Source organism: Seriola dumerili, unplaced genomic scaffold, assembly GCF_002260705.1.
Source record: "Seriola dumerili isolate Sdu_G_001 unplaced genomic scaffold, Sdu_1.0 BDQW01001222.1, whole genome shotgun sequence".
Classification (NCBI taxonomy): Eukaryota; Metazoa; Chordata; class Actinopteri; order Carangiformes; family Carangidae; genus Seriola; species Seriola dumerili.
In genome coordinates this window covers 220,689-239,868 of record NW_019175477.1, presented here as the reverse complement: position 1 = coordinate 239,868, position 19,180 = coordinate 220,689, and the positions used below count along the sequence as shown (strand labels likewise).

Genomic DNA, 19,180 nt, shown 5'->3' with positions numbered 1-19,180 from the left:
TCACAGCTGACCAAAGTATCTCATAACCACATTTATGCGTTTAGCAGCAGAGTTGTTATTATATTCTGTGGTGATGATGATGATGGTGATGGTGATGATGATGATGATGATGATGATGATGATGATGATGCGTTTCAGAGGCTGGTTAATGGTAGTTGCTCCAGCTCGTAAAACATCCAGTTTTGTCAAATCAAGCAGCTTCTCGCCACACGGCTGATTTAAGGGCTATTGTGTGTTTTATATACATATACATATATACACATGTATATAAACCCTGTTGCTTTTTGTTATAATGGTGACATATGACAGGCAGGTCGCTCGTGATCGCCACAACTTGTTTTGGAGCTGTCCGCGGTGCTGAATCCACTGTTTGCTGGAGTGCACGTCTGTCAGCAGCCAAGGTGCCCCCAAGAGAGCCTGACACGAGGCTGCAGTGAAGAGATGATGATACTGCCAGTGGAGGGGGTGGGGGTGGGGGGTAATCCAATTGTGTTGCGGAAAGGGGAGTTAAAGAGTACCTGCTATTTATTAGCAGACTCTTCACTCCTCACTGTGGAGCCAAGTTAAAAGTGTCTCACCAGGAACTCATCTATCTATCTATCTATCTATCTATCTATCTATCTATCTATCTATCTATCTATCTATCTACCTATCTATCTATCTATCTATCCATCTATCTACCTATAAGAAATGAAATAAGTAAACATCATCTTGTGTAGGGTATCAGTCGTTTACCATCTGAAATATACCTATAGAACCAAATATCATTTAAGACTTTTATTTTTAGTACAGCCGTGTGTGTTTGTGCAACATTTAACCTTTTTAACCTTCTTTGTAACAAAATATGTTATTAATTCTGAAAGTATTGACCCAAGTATCATTCTGGTATCAGTGGTATTGGCACTGGTATCAAAATATTTCTAACGTTGCGAGTAAGCCACGCAGGCCCAAACAAAACAGCATCACTTCCATATACTCCGCATTCTAACTTCCTCTCTCTCTACATTCATTTGTGAGTCTGTGTATGTATATGCTTGTCTGAGTCCTTGAGAGACAAAAGGGCTAGTCACAAACCATTCACCCTTTTCCCTTTGAGACTGCTGTTTAATTTCTAAAGCCACAAGTATGTCCTCTCTGACTTCCTGCAGTGCTTACAGTGTATCGGCGGTACTGTTCATTTTGTGTTTCCATGCTTCACTTGTTTTGCTTTTGATTGTGGTGATGCAGCATCTTCCTGCTCAGGAGGTTTGTTGTCAGAATTTAATTATGACTTACACTCATGCAACCACTGGCTTGATCTGTTTTTATCTTTAACCATTAATAGAATAGTGGTGGCATGACCGTTAAAGAACGTAGTGATAGCATATAGGAATCTTAACCCAGGAAGTGAAAAATGTTATAGCTCTAGGCAGTTTTAGCTAAATGATTTAAGGTAGTTTTAATCTCACTCCTCTTCAGTTTGGCTTCTTTTTGGCCATGTGCATAATAACGGCCAACGGATTAACAGGAGCAAGAGATCTGTGGGAAGCATTGAGTACAAGCTATTGTCATTTGGTTGTTTGTTCTTCTATTTAATGTGAGATGTCTAAAATAGGTGCAGTACTTCTGGCAAGCGAGGGTTGCCTTGTTAAATGGAAGGCACTGATGAATTAAGGATAAAACTGATCACATTAAATGGCAATTAGATCTATGATTAATTTAACTCAGCGTCACAACAATAATTTGTTTTCAGATGAGGTTTTTACTTCTCCTGGTCACACACTTTGGTTTGGGTTTCATTAAATCTTATTGCAATACATAAAGATAAAGTGGGGGCTAATAGAGGAAGAGATGCAGCTTACAGATTTGAGCAAAACACTTTTTAGATGCAAATCTACATCCATTCAATCCAAAGCAGGTTTTGGTTAGATCTGATTCTGTCACGTCTTTTTCAATATAGCCCACATTTTGTTTACTCATGTTGGTGACCTGTGTGTTGTTCTTAGTTCTTTGTGGGTGGTGATCAGACATCATATGAGAGAGAGAGAGGACAATATGTGAAATAGGGAGATTGTTTTTGTTTTTGTTTTTTTTGTACACTGTCTTTAACGTGTCTGCTGATGAAAGAGTTAAAGGCTGCTGTTCTTCTGGTAAAAGAGGAGATAGTGGTGTCTGACAAGGTGTGAAAAAAGAGGCAATGTAAGAACAGAGAGTCTGAAGGGCAGCGGGAGTGTCTCATTTCTCTCAGTGCAGAGGAGAACACACACGGGGGAAGACTCTATCCTTGGCGGAAGATTTATGACATTGGAGATTGTCAAAAACATCCACGCTGCCTTTCACACCACAGAAAGAATCTCATTTTGTTTGTTTTTTTAGCCTTATCCTAATCTGTTTCCATGATTTTACACTAAAACCCAGAAAGATAAACACACATGCTATTAATATTCTATTTATGAAATATTTATGGTAATAATAAATTCACTAGATGTGATATGGAGGGATAGAATGGTAATATTGAATAAGAAATGTCTTTTATTGGAAGTATATCTACACTAGGCATAGCAGTAGATACATGTGTGTTTCCCTTTGTTGAACAGTATAAATGAGATTCGTGTTACCTGGTGCCTTTCATGCTGTGTCACCACAACATGTCAGTGTTTGCCTGTTCTGAATCATCATTATGTAGCTGTGGCTCAACCTGAGGCAGAGCACTGTGAGCGTACGTATCGTGATCTTTGGGGCAATTCAAAATGGAGTCCCAGTGAGCAGCTGAAGGTATGAATCATGCACTGGGGTTCGAAACAATCAGATGTTAATGGTTAAGCATCATCATCAATGGATTTTGTCGATGCGTCGTCTGGTGACAGTTGAATGTACCTGTGAATGCAGCAGTGTCATTGCTTTGAACACTAGAGGGTGTGTTCCTCATGGACATATACAGAGAGATAGGGGGAGAGACCGAGAGAGAACTGATGATGTTCTAGTGACTACTTGACTGGATGGCATGTTTCTAGTAAGACAGTTCATCATATTTATGCGTGTAGCTAGTGCTGCAACTAACCATTCGTTTCACTATCAGTTAGGCATCAGATTGAGTTTTCAATGAATAGTTGGTCTTCAGAATGTCAAAAAATAGTGAAAAATGTTCATCTCAGTTTCCCAGAGTCCAGGGTGGCATCTTCAGATATCTTGTTTTGTCTGACAAACAATCTAAAACCCCCAAATATTCAGTTTACTGTTATACAAGATGAGGAAAACAAGCACATATTCACATTTTAAAAAGCTCAAACCAGAGATTTTGGGCACTTTTGCTTAAAAATTATCTACGCACGTATGAAATCGCTGCTGATTTAATTTTCAGTTGAGTGACTAATCAATTTATCAGAAACCGCTGTGAGCCGTTAAATGATTAGCAATCGTTGCTGGGATTTCTTCACTCGGAGACTTTGTATCCTTGAGAACTCTGAACAGTCATGGGCGAAAAACACCAAAAGCATAAACTGACCATGACTCAGCATTTTAACATGAATTTGTGCCAGACTCAGTTGGATGGAGCTGTTGTCAGGCATCCCATTTAGCCGTCAGATGGTGCCCACATCTCCGGTTGCTCCGTTCCATGGGTGGGCTGCCTCATCATGATTCTGCCTGAACGTCAGTACACCCTTCCATTATCATAACTGTTTATGTTGTGCAGAGGGTGCAGGAGCCTAACCCAGCACACACACACACACACACACACATGGGTAGAAACATTCAGTCACTCTTCATAAATGATGAAAAACACATTTATTTAGATAGAAATTATGCGGACAGATTAAACTCATTATAGCTTCATTAATGTCTACACTGAATGTGTAGGTGTTATAGACAGGACAAGATGGCCGTATGATGATATGAGCATGATGCTGAAGCTAGAGCTGAATTATTTTCATAACTGATTAATTTGTTCATTATTTATTTGGTTAAGCAGTTGGCCACATTAACTGACATCTTCAAACTGCTTGTTTTTTCCTTCCAACAGCATCAAACTAAAAGATATTCAGTTTACAGTGATGAATGAACAGATATAAGCAACAAATCCTCACATTTCAGAAGTTGGAAACAATGAATATTTGGCCTTTTTTCTCTGTAAATGACAATGATTCAAATTTTGTTTCAGTTTTCTGTCAGTCAATTAATCGACTACTTGTTTTTGCAGTTGATGAAGTCAGAAGACAGTCCATGTGTTTCAAAGTGTATCAAACCACAGATTTTTCCTTTCATGTTAATATTATGTAAATTCAACATTTAAATCGACCAACAGTGGATGGAATTATTTATACAGAAAAAGAGCACTGTGATCCATTGAATGATCCCAGCACAGGTGCACATAAACATCTCTGAAACAATCATGGTATCAGGGGGTTGCAGGGTGGATTTAAACACAGTGGCTTAAATGACACAGTGTTTTAAATTGTGCAGACAGCAAATCCAGGTAAAAAATTAAGTGTTAAAGTGTTAAATTAAGGTGTGGGATTTTTCTTTGCATTCTCACAGCAATTTTAAGCTTTAAACCTGCAAGTTAATTCATTCTCACATATACTGTAAAAAATAGATACCAGATTTCTGAGGTGTATTATTTTCAATTTTGGTGAGACTGAGACAGAGTTGTTAATTTAATGCTTATGTTGCTGTTGTATCGGAGTACATTATATTATTAGCTCTATCTAATCCTCATCCAGTCCCCCATCCCTTAATACCATCTTTATTGCTGTTTAAAGTTTTGCTTTGTCGTGTGGGTCAGTAGTTTGTGTTGAATCTTGTGTGGGCTGCTTACCGTTAAAATGGGGTATGTGTTAGTGACAGCAGAAAGCTTGCCCTTTTTTCAAATGAATGCTGAACATGTACATTATCTTTTGCAACAAGCAGCTTCCTGACTGCTCATCTTACATCAGCGTAATGTGTTGTCTGCTTTCACATGTTCAAAAATATTAAAAAAAAGAAAAGAAATAATGTAGGATTCACACAAAATCATTGTCCTGACACTCCGTTTAGAACACAGTACATTATCATCTTCTACTGTGTAATCATGTGTCATCATGTAATCAAGTTCATAACTTGGTTTATTTTAACATTGACTGGTTTATAATTCTGCCGACATTAATTCTGCACACCAGCCGGTGTATTAGTGTACTGCTATAAAGAAACTGAGGAGGCTGAGTTTATTAAATATTCCTCTTCCCACAGTGTCAGTGTTTACTAATCTCCCCTTGATTGTGATTGTTCAAAATGAAATTCAGCTAATCTCTTAATATCTTTGCCTCTGTAACGGTAATTGGTGTTTTGACACGTTGTTTCAAACATGTTATGCTGATTTCCATTTAAGAGCAATGTAGCTATTAGCTAGTAGTTATTTGATGCCAAAAGGACTTACTCCTACCGTTTTTCTCTCCACAGGTGATCTCCTGCAGGGGACCAACAGCTCTCTGTAAGGTTTATGGAAACCTGACCTCCCATTGGTCGAGAAGGTGAGTTGACCGTGTTTGTGCTGTCTGTCCTTCAAAATCTTCCCGTTTCCCTTGATCTTCATTTAGTGTGAAGTTGCACAGGTATTCCAGAAGGACAACGCCAGGCTTTAGCACGGACCCAAACACATTTTTAAGGACCTTTTGCATAATGTATACTGCTAAACACACCACTTGAGGTAATTAATAGCTCATTGCCAGTGCTGTTAATAATTCATGAGGGTGTCCCAGTCTGTCGATGAGCTAACTATAGGAGGGGTCAAGTTTGTTGCTGAATTTGAGACCCTCTTTTGGGACTGTTCTATATGTGGTCTATATGTGCATGAGCATGTGCAACATAACATATAGGATTACGGTGATAGTGCAGGGTTGCATTTCAGCTTTCTAGCCTCTCCGGTTGATCCTCTCCACTGATCTGTTGGCTCTAGGGTACCAATAGCATTTTGTCTCTCTTAATATTCTTCGTATTTTTTTTTTGTTTTTAGAGGAGATTATCGGAGAATTTACTTATAAGAGTAGCTGCTGCTGTCTCACAGGGAAGAATGATATGTCAGGGGAGGGGTACTTATTGATTTTGTTGTTTGATCTTTTTGTTTTGTGTGCATTATGACAGAACCTCGCTGCTGCAGGGAGCTTAAGCAGCTGTCTGGTGAGGCACAGACTGTTGTTTGTATATGATAGAAGGCTCATCAGAACATGATGGCCCAGTTCACTTAGGCTTCTCCAGGGAGTCTGTGCAGTTTGGACTGGGAGAGGAAGCTGGGTCAGAAGAATGTAGTGTGATTTTGGTAAACAGATGATGCTTTAAGGTTGAGTAGGAACCGAAGACCCCAAAAAGAAACAGCTGCACAAACTCAGCAATACAGTACCAAATATATTATGGCCATTTGTAGAAATACCTCTGTTCTTTCAAGAATTTAGATAACCATTGCTCACAAATTGATCATCAGGGACAACATGTTCTCATTTCAATTCTCATTTCCATAATATCAACATGGCTTTATTTAATAACCAGGACAGTTTATAATAACAGGTCGAGTTTTAGTTTTAGATTCTGTTTTAGATGTTTTGGTGCAAAGCAAAGTCTCAGTACAAAGTCTCTATTCAGTCTTTGCATACTCATAAATCATCGTGACACAGATCAGATTGCGGTCACTGAATGCTGTCCACAGCCACTATTTCTCATCATAATAGATTTCTATATTTAATATATGGGCAAATGGACATCTGTGTTACTCTGCAGTGTGTACAAAAACAAAAAACATAGTTATTGACCAAAAGAGAGGAAGAAGCATTTAGAAGTGCTAAATAATAGCTTAAAACTGCTCATTTTATTTAGTTTATTTTCTAACTGAACTCAGCCACACTCGGTTGCACGGCCTGTAAAAATTGCAAAGTAGGATAGTGATAATCTAATTTCTTAAAGTCAGATTTAGAGTTGATCACTGTTTTGTCCTGGTGCCAGCTGAGTAGATTGCCTAAGCTTGCTTACTTGTTTATGCTTTCAGGATAGTTAGCCAATACTTGCATAGAGACATTTACACCATGCTTATTTATTTTCTTTCCTTCTTTATTTTAACAACCATCAGCACTAGTCTGGCTCATGATTAGGCATACCCATCCATCACTCTGCAAGCCAAACTGGCAATGACAGTTGTCAAGACTGCTTCAAATAAATACTACAGGTATGTGCCAATTCAAAGTATGATATGGATACAAATAAAAAAAAATTATTAGCTATTGCTTGTTATAGTTTCACTGGGTCAACTCTGACCAGGCTTTTGCTTTCAAGACAAATTGCTTGTTTGCTATGCGTTGAACAGGTTCTGGTCCTGTTGCCGGCCCAACACTTTGTTTTTTGCAACTCAAGTCTGATTTGATTTTTAGGTCTTTGGTCTCCAGCTCTGTCACTTGGCACACATTGGAATCAGTCACTCACTCTTCCTAAATGGCCTCTAGGTATTAGAGGTGGATATAAATAGGGATGTAAGGGGATTATGGTCTGGACACTCAGTTGACGTATCTGTGGGCAAACTGGTGTTGTTGCATGTATTCCCCTGTCAGTTTCCTTAAATAATGATCATACAGTCAGATGTTCATTGCACTGACACCATATACAGCACACCAGCATCGTATTCCCCTTATATCTTGGCTTATTAGCAGCATTGTGAAGGACATAGCTCCTTTATGTTGGTGGCCAGTATTCATAGAAATATGTAGTCATTTTGTACAGACATTTATGGTCCCCACAAGATGATTCGTGATCCCCTGACTTTCTATACCAGGCTTACCATCAGTATGTTGTCACTGTGAGGACGTTAGCATGCTGACATTAGCATTTAGCTCAATGCATCGCTATGCATAAGTTCAGCCTCACAGGATCTCTCTCCTCTTTTTTTCATCTTTATTTTCATGATCAAAATACAAAGTGAATGCTGCTGATTGTAAGAGACTTTCATTTTGTTGTGTAAGCACTCCATCCTCTCCTCCCTCTCGAGTACAAACAAACAATACATTTTTATCATCAGGAACATCATGTTTTCTAAATGGTTTTTAAATTCAGTATGAAAGCATAATATTTAGTAACATGTATAACATGTCCTGTGCAAAGGGAACCAGAAGAACCAGGGAACCAGCTTTGCTGTTGATGGGCAGTGCCATTTAAAACCCCATTATTTATTTTTTAAATGATAATATTAGATGATTTTGCTTTATACATATATTTTTGATATATGTGATGTGCATCCCTTATCAGTTAGAATAATTTGAGGCACCCTCACTGTAACTCCACCTCCCACTCCATTTCTCGAAAATTCACACACACACACACACACACACACACACACACACACACACACACACACACACACACACACACACACACATACGTACGTACAGGCGAACCATTTGAATGCAGCCCATCAGTATTCAGTGCAGCATCAGGCAGCTAAATGGTAAGAGGGCAGAAAGCTGGTTTGTTTGAAGAGCAACATTCCCAGATTCACTATTGCCTTGCTCATTTACTCCCTCCCTTCTTCTGCTCCTCTTTCTGCCTGGACGTCAGGAAAAACTGGACTGGAACCAGGGCCACCATCCTCTCTGCTCCACCTCACAGCCACTGCTGCATTTCTGCAGTTCATTCCTTCATCACCACCTCATCACAATATGTCTGTCCTTCCCTCCTCTGCTCAGCTCTGCCTCTCCTGTCCATCTCTATCTCTCTGCCCTCCCCCTGCCGTTTTTTCTCCCCTGTCTTCCCCACACTGTCACCAGGAGGCTTGTGGCAAGAGGCTTGATAGTTACATAACCACTGCAGCAGCGCTCAGGACACTGTGTTAAATCACAACTCAGTCGCAATTGTGTGTGTGTGTGTGTGTGTGTGTGTTCAATAATACTGCCTATTGTGATATTCCTGTAGTCTCTTCCGGTTTCTCGCTCTATCCCTCTGTTTGTTTCCGGCTGTCTGGGATCTCTCACTGTTCATCTGTTCTTGAAGAGGGATTTTGAAGTCTCTGGCGTTGATGGTTGAGTCAGATAGCTGTGTGTATATAAATTGAACAGAGCAGTATTAGCTTCCCCACTGTAAATTCACATTATTCCAAGAAACACAGAAATCCCTTGTATAATTTTACACTAGAATTTTGTCTTATTCCAAAGTGATTTTTGAGTTTTTTTCTTTAGGTTTGTTATGTTGAATGGATCCAAACAATCTAGTAAATGTTGAGATGGATAATGAATTCACAGGATAATAAAAAATCAAAACTAGTTTTGTGGGTGTTTGGCCATACAAAAATGCAAATTGATATTTAGACCTGATGATTGTGCAAGAGGAAAAGTCAGTCATCACCAAAGTTATTTAGGATTAATCCTCTGGGGACCATGAATGTCTGTATAAAATTGAATGGCATTCCATCCAGTAGTTGTTGGTATATTTCAGTCTTGACCAAAACTATAGACTGAACAGCCAAACCACTGGCCATCCCCAGAGCTGTGCAGCTGACTAAAACTTCCGTATTATTATTCAGAATTAATTCAGGATGTTTAATGTATTTCTATGAAGCTCAACTTAAGCCCTTCATTAGCAGTGCCGGCAGTTATGACTGGCTTTTTCTCACAGCAGTGCACCTCAGGATTTGTGTTTGAATTCTCCCATGACTTTTTTTTGTACTTTGTCTTGCATCAGTGCCTTTTATCAATGAACCAGATTCTTTTCAATACCTTTGCATACAGTATATTAGTTTGTACTGATGCTTTAATTCAGCTAGGAGAGTTTCATGTTTCATGAGTTGGAAATTATTCATCATCTTACTTTTGTCTATGCAACTTTGAGCATGGACAAAATAAATACAACCTTCACCTCTGGATCCCTGGACTCATCATACTGTACTACCCTTACTTTTGAATTATCTGTATAATAGATGATAAATACTCAATATCTCTTTTTCACTGTGACATTAACCCTTCTTAGACCTGACTGAAGTAGACACCACTCATTGGGCTCTACTCTTTGCTCCTGACAGCTGTTTTGGAAATGTTAGATTTCTCCTCTAAACGCTTCAGGTTATGTCTACACACTGCCTACTTTGTAGTAATATACTAGGTTTAAGAGACGGTGAGTCATGTCATCACACGAACCACACTCTTCAAAAGTAGATCTTTTGTCAGCCTCAGAGTACTATTAAATAATATACTCAGATTGTGTTTGAATATTAGAGGTGTTGTAGTGTTGAACTTTGTGAGCATGACCCCCAACTGCTGAGGTTACGATAAGGTTGGATATTCTAAACAACATAAGCAAGATGTTGTGCAGAGGAGGGAGAGCGAGAACAGGACAAAAACAGTTTAATATAAACTGCCAAGTTCAATCAGTCTGTGTCTCAGGAGTATCACAAGGTTAATAGGCAAGACCCACTTCAGTTTAAGGTTTTATATTTTTGTTTATCCAGGATGGAGCGCATGGATCGGCTCTATTTGTTCATATTTGTATTGATAATGAATTAACTGGGGCCCTGTCATGACACACACACGTACTAAAGCAGCAGCCAAAGGGTTTAATTTGAAAAGAGAAAAGGGGCACTTTTCAGCATAGTCAGTGTTATGATTCTCTATATTAGTGGTCTTAATAGTGTTTTCATCTTAATATTATTGTCTGTACAATCACTGTTCTAGTCAGAGACCAGATTTGTCCTTTTTCTTCCTTGTGATAATTCTCTTTTTTATTGTCTTTTCTGTGGGTCAGCAGATTACAGACATATATAATGGCTTTAAAACAAACGCATTTGATACTGTGACAGCGTAAAGAGACAAGAAACACAGGGAGAGAGAGAGGATGATGATGACATGTGACAAAGATTCTCGGTCCAAATTGAAAAGGGAAGTTTGTGGTTTCATGGTTCGGGCCTCAACCGCTTGATGACCATGCCTTGCTCCATCGTACTTTGTTGCATATTGTACTGCATCATTTTGCTTTGTGGTTCATTCAAGGGTTTTTCAGAAACAACATTGACTAGTTTCATTTTTTCCCATTAAATTTAGCTTTAATTCTTATTTTTGTTTGCCAGTATAAACCAGTGCCATCCCAATACCTCACCTCTCCGGTGACACTGGATAGTGCTTGTATCAAAACAGACAGTAGAGACTGAAGCAGTGTACAAACTGTTTTAAGGGCTGTCATATGACAGGCAGCATGGTGTGTCAGCATACACTCTGCCCCCTACCAGCTCCATATGACCTGTGGCTGATCATGACCTCTGACCTCCATGTGGTGATGGTGAAAGAGGAAGAGAACATTTTCCTATAGAACTCACTGAAGTGTAATATTACTTAATGATGCTCATGTCTTTTCTGTTATTTACATTGCAGTGATAATGAATTATTGTGTGGTCTGTTTTTCTGGGAGGTTAGCAATAACACACCTGGCTGACTCACACAGCTACACAAAATAGATATTGATTAAAGTGCCCCCCAGCCCTCACCCACCGCAGGAACAAACAATAATGCAGAAACTTGATTCTTGCGCAGCAACAACCCAGAGGACATCTGGAGGCATTCGTGATCAGATAGCTGAGTCATCCGGCACTTGGTTGTTTGAAATCATGACATACACAGCTAGTCTACTCATGCAAATTCTGCTATGCACTGGGTTGTTATATTATAACATCTGGCAGTTGCAATCAAGTAGACTCATTACAATTCTGAATGAAATGTGTGTTGGATGAGTAGCTCGTTATGAAGAGAGATACTTATTTACAGAATATCTGATGGGTTTGATGTGGGAGACGGATCGAAAGTGACGTCTTGGTGCTACAGGTTATAAGAGTCAGATCTGCCTTCATCTCAGTAGGATTGTGGAGCTTATGATGAAGCTGGTCTCACAACCATCAGTTTGTGTATGACATGTGATGTTGTGCATTCAGATACACAGTTTTAACGCTGTAATGTTTTCACCTCACTAGCAGCATGGCACTAGGGATGCATTGCTGGTAGGTCCAACATTTGGTCCAATATCTCACACATACATGGTCCCCAGGCGATGAATTCAAACAACTTTGATGATCGCTTGGCCTTTCTTCTAGAGCCATCAGCTGGTCATAATTATTAACTTAACTAATCTACAAGATGGCATTCTTCAGACATTCATTCCTGGATGATTAATCCTAATGACTTTCATGCTCATCATTAACCATCTTGAGGTTGATACTTAGTGAAATGTCTCAACAATTATTGGATGGATTGCCATGAAGTTTAGTTTATTCATTCCCCCCTGATGTTGAATTTTAAAAACTTTGATGGTTCTCTGACTTTTCATCTAGTTCCCCCAGCAGATCAACATTATTATTTTTCCAATGCTTTGGTGTATGAGCAAATACCTGCAAAACTAATGTCTCCATCAGCCTCAGCTTGTATTACAAGGTGCGGACTGCTTCACATAATGAATCACAACAAATAGCAAATGTTAGCACGCTAACATGCTAAACTAAGATGGTCAACATGGTAAACATTAATCTCAGTGTTAGCATTGTAATTGTGAGCATGTTAGCATACTGACAGCACCACTGTGCTTAAGTACAGCCTCAGAGTTGCTAACTTGGTTGCAGTATGATTAACTATGAATAAGCATTCCCTAACAATGGAAAAACCGCTTGGGTACCACATTTCTCTTCCAGATATATATTACTTGTCTCCTTCTTTGACGGAATGTTTCCAAACAAATAAAGACAATTCTGTCATTGTATACAGATGTTTCAGGGGCTTTCCTCTGTTGGCTAGGCTATCCGTGAGCTGAGGAAGGAGAGAGAGAGGAGATGGGGGGGTTGTTTTTTTCTAAATTCTGTGGCAGATTCCCCATCTGGATCAACATGTCAGTTCAGATTTGACTCTCCTATTCCATGCCCCAGCGAGCAGCGAAGAGGGCTCACGGCATTACACGTTCGGCTGATAAATCCAACACAAGACCACCATCACCCATCACCCTCACCGGCCTCCCTTCATTTCTCCTTTATTGCACTTTCTCTTTTAACTAGCCCTGCCGTTACTGCATCTTTTTTTTCAATTCAATGCTCTGTCTCCTTCTGTCTTTTGGTTCAGTATGCAATTACACGCCACCGGTTCCCCTCTTGTGTGCATTGGTGCATGCGCATACTCGAGGACGTCCCACGACCGTGGAATGGACAGCTGACCCTGCGTCACTGAACCAGCCCTCTTGCTCTTGTCTAAAGCAATGGTCACATGGCCTCGGCTATTACGGCGTGTGTGAAGTCTGCACAAGGCAGCTCTGTCTCCTGGCAACATCCAGCCAGTCAGCTTATGCTGTGCTGCACCATGAGATGAATCACATCTCAGTCCTGATGTGTTCAGCTTACGTCCTGGCCCTTTGGCTCTCTCTATTCCACAGAGGAACGGTCCGGCCGTCTGACCAGCTCCACGCTACCTCCTGAACTTGCTGCATTTTTTTCCCAACCTTCCTCTCCATCACCTCACTCCTGTCACCTCTGTCCCTGCCTCTATCTCAATCTTCATCTCATCTCCCCTCCTATTCTCCTCCCTGCCGCTGGCGTCTCGCTCAGTTTTTCTCTGTCACCCTCTCCTTGCTGTATCTCAATGAAAGACCTCCCTCTGTCTCTCTCCTTGTGTGTCCCCTTTTTACTCGGTCGGTAAAATAGGAGGGCGTGCTGCGTTTATCAGACAGAATCAGCAGACAACCAGTAGGCATCGTAAACCAACTGTATCAAAACATCAGCAGAGGGCTGAGCGTCTTCTGATAATGTTTGAGAAGCCATATTAAATTTAAGTGCAGCCATAGCTATTTTCTGATCACCATACATTACTAGAGAGAGTTTGGTCAGCAACTTCGTCTTTCAGCTGCTGTTGTCTAATTGGTCGGGAGACAGTGAGCTTGATAATGTGCTAGAGTAAAGTTAGTTCATCTCTCTCAAATCTTCTTACTGTAACAAGCTTACGTCTTTGTTGTGGTTCCCATTCAGTGCTTTATAAGGCTTGTCAACACTGGACCCTCTGACTGTGTTAGGAACATTTGCTTCACCTGGATCAGGGATTTTCTTTAACTCTCTTAAAAGCATTCATTCATCGAGGACCTGCAGTTTTTTTGTTGCGTCATGTTGCTGTGAGCTCAGTCACAGGAGTGAAGTGCTGCATGAGCAAAAAGAAAGTCCACAAAAAAAAAGAAGATTAGAAACCCCACCCTAATGCACCTTATGTGGTGTTTCACAGTTATGCTATCCTGTCAGTACATAATGTCATAATTATTACAGTTTCTTGTCAGCATCATGTTCCTCTTCCCACTTTTTGTTTCTCTGTTTCACTCATCCTATCCGCTTCTTTGCTCTTCCTCCCTCCCCCCTCTAAAGCTATTCAAGTGGCACACTGCAGGATTATCCCTCAGCCTCTGAGACATGCTGGTTTGGTCAGACTTATCGTCCTCTCTGCGTTCACTTTGGCCGCAGAGGTCAAAGCTGCAAAAATAAAATTTTGCAACACATCCTTTACCAACCATAAAAAGGACACATCTGGACTACAAAGTCATACATCCACGAGGAGTCTGTCATTTTAGAGTTGTGTGTCATTACAAATTTTTGGGATTGTTTTTCTTTTTTCTTTTGCAATGATGGAGCCAACCATGGTAAGTGAATGTGCCGAAGAATGTTTATTTATTTACAAAGTTTGGATTGTAGTGTTTTTCCAGCTTCAGACAACAACGCTGCCTCTGCAACATCACTGCAGACTCCTAAGAGACTTTACATTACAAAAGGAATTGATTTGGCAGCAGCAAGTGTTTTGTCAGTAAGTGGGATGTTAGCGGTTTCAGACTGAAAGATACATTCAAATGAATCAATGTTTCTTGTGCAGACCAGCTATTATATTTATGATTTACCTATGTGTGCAATATCTTGGTGTTTCTTTGCAGTGTATACATTGTATACAGGCCTTCCATCCCGTTAATGTCACATTTGTTCTGATAAACACTGAGTAATATTAGAAACAGTCTTCTGTCTTCACTATGACTTCCTCACCAGCTAATACACTGGGGAATGTGAAGTGTGTTCGCAGTCACTGAGGTGGATTGACCTCAATAACTCCAGTATAAGCCCCCTCTCCAGAATGCTTACTACTACCACCCCCCACCCTCATCTGTCTCATGGGACACACTAGACTCTCCCACTGTGGACCCAAACTGTGACTTTTATATGATGTAGTCTCTTTCTGCTCGATCACCCAGTCAACCAAGGGTGGTGATATTTATGTCCACACTGTCCTTAGAGTTAACAAACCAATCCAGATGTCAAAACCATTTCTTTTTTCTTTTTTGTATTTTATATTTTTATTTTCACTCTTTTCACTGACATAAACATGTACATATAATTATCCAAGCAACAGAATTATTTGACTCCAGTCTATGTTGAGATTACTGAATTAATGAAATGTGTGGATCGTTATCTGGGAATTATTTGTTTTTTTTCTAAATGCTTTCTAAATGTCATCAAGTGTTATGTTGATTTAAGTGTGTGAGTTTTGGTTAAAATTGGCTGCTGGACACATTGGTTGTATTGTGAGATGGGATTCTGGCATCATGCCGGAGCTTAACTGGCTTTGATGTCACTAGATGTTGTAGTCACGGATGCCAAAGCTTATTGGACGAATAGGGTGACGGGTCGGCAACTTGACCAATGGTGTTTGTTTATTGAGATTAAGAAATGCTACTTATGGCTGCTTAACTTTCTAGCTGCATGAAGTTTTCTTGCATCACATAGTTGAGTATTTATGTCACTAAGCTTTCAGTGTGTTTTTTTTTCTTCAAAAATACCTTCAGTCAAATATTTGCGTCCATAAGGCAGGGCCTTGAGGTCGCTGGTGAGTCTGTATTTATTGAGGAGAGAGCGTCAGACTGATCTCAGCAGGTGGAAGCATTGTTATCATCAACCATTGCAGCAAATCTCCTGTTTAAATGTATCCTGAATATTTACCACACAGGTCCTAAAGAAAGAGTATGAAACTATATAAACTAGTTAGTTGAACTTTCTATACCTTCACTTATGAATGCAAGTGTGTCTTACTATAAGCATATAATTGGTCTCTATTAGGTTACACATACAACATAGTCTACAAAACACATGATCACTATGTCCAACTGACAAAAGAATATCAGCCTCAGTGGTAGGTTCAACTGGACGCTGTGCCACAAGGTTCTTTTTTAAAGAAGCTATTTGTAAGTTTTGATATCGCTCCATTGCCAACATTAGCATTAACAGCTGTTCTTTTACTTGCCAAGAGCTGTCATCAGTTGTGGAAAGCAACGCCAATGTTGACACTTCTATTTCTATCACATCCTGTCCTCTGTTGAAGTTAGCATGCTAACCAGCTAGTCCCAGTACAGCCAGGTCTGTCTTGTCACTGTAGTGTCCAGTCTGTCCTAAAGAAGTATAACCTCTTGTCTTGTAAATACAACAATGGCTGAAGCTCTTAGCAAGCGACCATCACCATCACCTGCTCCCAAAATTAACCCATGTTCTGTGGCAGAGAAAACTTACAGCCCCTTTAAAGGAATAGTTTTACTGATTAGCTTAGCATAAAGACTGGAAAACCACATCTTGTCCTGTTTACACTTTGGTTTTTGCACCAATTAAACAAACAAGATATAACATGTGAATTAGTGAACTTTAGAGCTGATGGTAGGCAGATTCTATGACCTTTGGAAACAGCCGTTTCCCCTTGCTGTTTCCCACTGTTTCCAATCTCTATGGTAAACTAAGCTGGCTGTAGCTGTAGCTTCATATTTATCCTATGGATATGAGAGTGGTATCACTCTAATCGTCTAACTCTCAGCAAGAAAGTGTATTTCCCAAAATGTCAAACTATTTCTTTATGAAACTTAATTTAAACAGATGCTGTATGTCCTCAGGATGACAGAAAGATGTGTCTGAACTCTGGGAGGTTGAGTCATTTTTCTTTGCGTAAGTCAGTGATGTAATTGGAGTCTCTTTATTGTCATGAACTGTATTCAGTGGCACAGGGTATGGATTACATACTCGGCTCTATAATCTGTAGAGCAGTTTGTTGGGGTGGCTGACATGTCTCCTCAGTGTTGGATTTACAGAAAGGGGTCATGTCCCTGTTTTCAAGAAGGGGATTACTGACGGTGTGTCCCAAATGATAGATTCACACATAATGTGGAAGGCCCCGCAAGATGTACAAACTCACAGGAGTAGAAGTCAGTCAAGCTCAAGATGGTCTTTGGAATCAGAACAGAACAGAACAGAAAATGTCTAACAAAATTTAAAAGATGAAACTGTGATGGTAGTGAAGTGATTATTATATATTATGCACATACATAATATCGCATTCATTTTTATTGGTTGTGCTGTCCATGACTGATAATGATATTCAATTCATCTATAGGCTTTAATTAGGACATAATCAGTCACTCTGTGCCATGTGAAATGTTGTTTCTCCTATGAAAAGTTACATTATATGCAGCTGGCAGTTGTATCAAACACTGCAACTCAGATAGAGGAGTAGAGTGCAAAGAAAACATTGCATCTTCTTTCTTTTTTCTTTCTGTCAGAGTCTTTGAGCTGCCTTTTCAGGAAAAAAGCTGCTGATCCCAGTGCAACTGAAAGGCTCGAGTTGTCTTTCATTCAGAAACTGAAATTGTAAAATTGTTAAATCATGAAATAGTCCTTTGGTATTTTGTGTTGCACCAGCACAGAGTGCTCTCTTGAAATAGCCGCTGTCTGAAAGCCATGACTGTTAAGAGCCCCACAGACTGGTGTGATGGCTGGTGACAGTAACCATGGCCTTTGATAAAATACAGCTCGGCTAAATCAGTCAGTGCTCTGAGCTGGACTAGATTGCCTGTTCTGCAGCTGAAACCAGAGTATGAAAACACAGAGCACGCTGCAGGAGCTGCTACTGAAACTACTTTCCCTTCGCAAGATGACCTTGTGATTTCAGCACTCTTATTTTTCTCACAAGGACAGTCGTGTTGTCATGTTGTGTATAAGAAAAAGTGAGGCCAGGCTGGTTCAAATTGAGCCTAACACAGAAAGTCATTGTTCATGACTCATTCCAGGGATGAAGGATGTTGCAGGAATTAATTTGCACTTGACTGCAGAGAGAAGTTGAAGGATGAAGTATGGAGGACACTGGTAATATTTGAACCAAATATTCATTGTGATGCTGCAGACTGTAGAGTTCCGACTCAGTTTATAATCTGAATTAGCCGAAAATCGTCTTTCATCTTCATTGACCTCTATCTAGAACGCTTAACTAACACTTATTTTGGATTTTGCATATTAAGAATCAATAAATGACTCTGTACTCTTAATAGCATTGTGCAAAACTCTTCATCATTTTAATTAAAAGCTATAATAAAGTTGCATTTTGACCATGTGCAGAATTAGATAATGGCCGCAATCAACTACATTTAATTATAAAGAGCAAGAAACCATGTCAGAGCAGGAGCATTATCAACACAGCCTCATCATTGTTATTAGGCACATGCAATATATTATTGCCTTGTCATATTGGTTGTTGCAGTGCGATGAAGAGCTCTCTGTCAGGGGAGAAGCATTAGTCATGTGAGCAAAATGGATTAGGCTTCAAACAGAGTTCGATACCAATATAGCATCCAGCAGTCTCTTCTGTTTTAACCTTGGTGGTAAGATATCGACCAGACGTCAGACAAATAAATATAAATCACCTTAAATGCTGGAGGAAATCCAGCAGGAACCGGTGATTAGAGCACATCATTAAAGGACATGTGTAGGCGTGAAAATAGGCATGTTGATCTTCTTTTAATGTGTGCGTTTCAATTCTATTTTAAGTCTTGCAATTACATGATACTATGTTTGCACACAAAGCGCGTTCCTGGGCTGCTGAACTTTGTGATGAAGCATGTGTAGCATGTGTGCTGTTGTGTGTCTGTTGTTAAGGTTTAATGTGTCATGTGGGTTTGCTCTGTGGAAGGATTCAGGGTCAGAGCCGTGTGATGCTCTACTCTCTTTGGTGTCTTTTCTAGGACACGCCAATATAAGATGCCCCTTCTCCTTCCTCGGAGCAAGGCGCTGTATGCATGGCGGAGGAGACTATTTTTATCTCATTATTATAAGTGTCTCAAATAGAAACCCTCACGCTGAAAGGTTCCCTCCAGTTGTCAGGGAAAACTGCCACATTGCTGTTCT

At 39.9% G+C, this 19,180-nt stretch overlaps 1 protein-coding gene across 3 annotated transcripts in view; it reads left to right on the top strand.

Moving 5' to 3' along the window:
• The window catches only part of LOC111238196 (protein kinase C and casein kinase substrate in neurons protein 1-like), a 35,183-nt gene that overhangs the window by 1,100 nt on the left and 14,903 nt on the right, over nt 1–19,180 (top strand). For 2 of the 3 annotated variants that reach the window (XM_022767601.1, XM_022767602.1), the window contains exon 2: nt 5,416–5,486. The gene's annotated coding sequence lies outside the window, so the exon portion shown is untranslated. Of the gene's footprint in view, nt 1–5,415; nt 5,487–14,403; nt 14,623–19,180 lie in introns of those variants that run through there. The other variant, XM_022767603.1, reaches the window with a different exon arrangement.